The sequence below is a fragment of the Chiloscyllium plagiosum genome, chromosome 15 (genome assembly GCF_004010195.1).
Source record: "Chiloscyllium plagiosum isolate BGI_BamShark_2017 chromosome 15, ASM401019v2, whole genome shotgun sequence".
In the NCBI taxonomy this organism is placed as follows: Eukaryota; Metazoa; Chordata; class Chondrichthyes; order Orectolobiformes; family Hemiscylliidae; genus Chiloscyllium; species Chiloscyllium plagiosum.
In genome coordinates, this window is record NC_057724.1 from 13,442,791 (window position 1) to 13,445,462 (window position 2,672).

The 2,672-nt window shown below is 47.0% G+C and overlaps 1 protein-coding gene across 2 annotated transcripts in view; it reads left to right on the forward strand.

Annotated features, from left to right (window-relative positions):
- The window catches only part of chmp1b (chromatin modifying protein 1B), a 38,902-nt gene that overhangs the window by 5,676 nt on the left and 30,554 nt on the right, over positions 1 to 2,672 (forward strand). The window lies entirely within an intron of this gene.

Genomic DNA, 2,672 nt, shown 5'->3' on the forward strand with positions numbered 1-2,672 from the left:
CCCCTCCCCCCACCTTATCTCAGTCCCAACCCTCGGACTCAGCACCGCCTTCTTGACCTGCAATCGTCTTCCTGACCTCTCCGCCCCCACCCCTTCTCCCGCCTATCACCCTCACCTTAATCTCCTTCCACCTATCGCATTCCCAACTCCCCTCCCCCTACCTCTTATCTTAGCCTGCTTGGCACACCCTCCTCATTCCTGAAGAATGCCCGAAACGTCGATTCCCCTGCTCCTTGGATGCTGCCTGACCTGCTGCGCTTTTCCAGCAACACATTTTTCAGCGCTTATCTCATGTCCTCATAAACAACAGAATATTCATAGTGATCAGCAGTGATTTTTTTTCCCCAGTACAATAAAATGAAGACAGAAATAACCATAGGAAAATCAAGATTTGAAGCAGTCCAGAAGTTACATTTATACCAGGATCCATTGGAATGGGATGGGCTAATGGCAGTTTGAGTGTGTTTATTTGAGTGGGTATAGCTGGGCATGGAATGGGTTAGTGATAGATTATGTGGGTTTATTGGAGTGGGTGTGGCAGGGCACGGATTAGGTTAATAAGAGATTGTATGGGGTGGCATTGTGGCTCAGTGGTTAGCACTGCTGCCTCACAGCACCAGGGACCCAGGTTTGATTCCACCCTCAGGCGACTGTCTGTGTGGAATTTGCGCATTCTCTCCATGTCTGCATGGGTTTCCTCCAGGTGTCCTGGTTTCCTCCCACAGTCCAAAGAACGAAGAAAATTTACAGCCCAGGAACAGGCCTTTTGGCCCTCCAAGCCTGTGCTGATCCAAATCCACTGTCTATCACCCAATTCCTAAGGATCTGTATTCCTCTGCTCCCCAACTACTCACGCATCTGTCCAGACGCACCTTAAGTGAATCTACCATGCCTGCCTCTACCACGTCTGCTGGCACACGAGTTCCAGGCACCCACCACCCTCTGTGTAAAGTACTTGCCACGTGTATCCCCCTTAAAACTTTTCCCCTCTCACCTTGAATGCATGACCTCTTGTTATTGAATCCCTCACCCTAGGAGAAAGCTTATCTCTATCCACCCTGTCTATACCCTTCATGATTTTGTAGACCTCAATCAGGTACCCCCTCAATCTCCTTTTTTTTAATGAAAACAATCCTAATCTACTCAACCTCTCTCCATAGCTAGCACTTTCCATACCAGGCAACATCCTCGTAAACCTTCTCTGCACCCTCTCCAAAGCGTCCACATCCTTTTGGTAATGTTGGGACCAGAACTGTACACAATATTCTAAATGTGGCCGAACCAATGTCTTGTACAATTTTAACATGACTTGCCAGCACTTATACTCAATTCCCCATCCAATGAAGGTAAGCGTACCATATGCCTTCTTGACCACTCTATCCAGCTATGCAGCCACCTTCAGGGTACAATGGACCTGAACTCCCAGATCTCTCTGCTCATCAACCTTTCCCAAGGCTCTTCCATTTACAGTTAGTTCACTCTAGAATTAGACCTTCCGAAATGCATCACCTCACATTTGCCCGGATTGAACTCCATCTGCCACTTCTCCGCCCAACTCTCCAGTCTATCTATATTCTCATGTATTCTTTGACAGTCCCCTATGCTTTCTGCTACTCCACCAATCTTTGTGTCATCCGCAAACTTACTGATCATACCAACAGTGCCCTCTTCCAGATCATTTATGTATATCACAAACAACAGTGCCCCCAATACTGACCCCTGTGGAACACCACTAGTCACCGTTTTCCATTTTGAGAAACTCCCTTCAACTACTACTCTCTTCCTCCTGTTGCTCAACTAATTCTTTACCCACCTAGCTAGAACACCCTACACACCATGTGACTTCACTTTCTCCATTAGTTTACCATGGGGAACTTTGTCAAGCACCTTATTACAGTCCATGTATATGACATCTACATCCCTTCCTTCATCTATCAACTTGGTCACTCTTCAAAGAACTCTATTAATTTAGTAAGGCATGATTATCCCCACATAAAACCATGTTGCCTATCACTAATAAGCCCACTCTTTTCCAAATATAAATAGATCCTATTCCTCAGTACCTTCTGCAACGTTTGCACCACTGACGTCAGGCTCACTGGCCTGTAGTTACCAGGAATATCCCTACCACACTTCTTCTACAGGGGGACAACATTAGCAACTCTCTAGTCCACCAGCACTTCACCTGTGTTTAAGGATGCTACAAAGATAGCTGTCAGGATTCTAGCTATTTCCTCTCTCACCTCCCTCAGCAACCTGGGATAGATCCCATCCGGTCCTGGGGATTTGTCCACCTTAATATCCTTTAGCCTACTCAACATATCCTCCCTCCTTATGTCAATGTGATCCAGAGTAAACAAATTTCTAGTAAACAAAGATGTGCAGGTTGGGTGAATGGCCATGCTTAATTACCCATAGTGTCCAGGGTTGTGCTGGCTAGATAGGTTAGCCAAGGGATAGGGTAGGGTGTATGGGTCTGAGTGGGATGCTCTTTGGTGGGTCAGTGTGAACTCGCTGGAGTGAATGGCCTTCTCCCACATTGTAGGGGATTGTAAGATCTTTTTGAGTGGGTGGGGCTGGCCAGGGAATGGGTCAATGAAAGAGTGTGGGTGGGGCTGTGCAGGGAAGGGGACAATGAGAGGTTGTGAGAGGGGGTTGAATGTAGTAGGTGG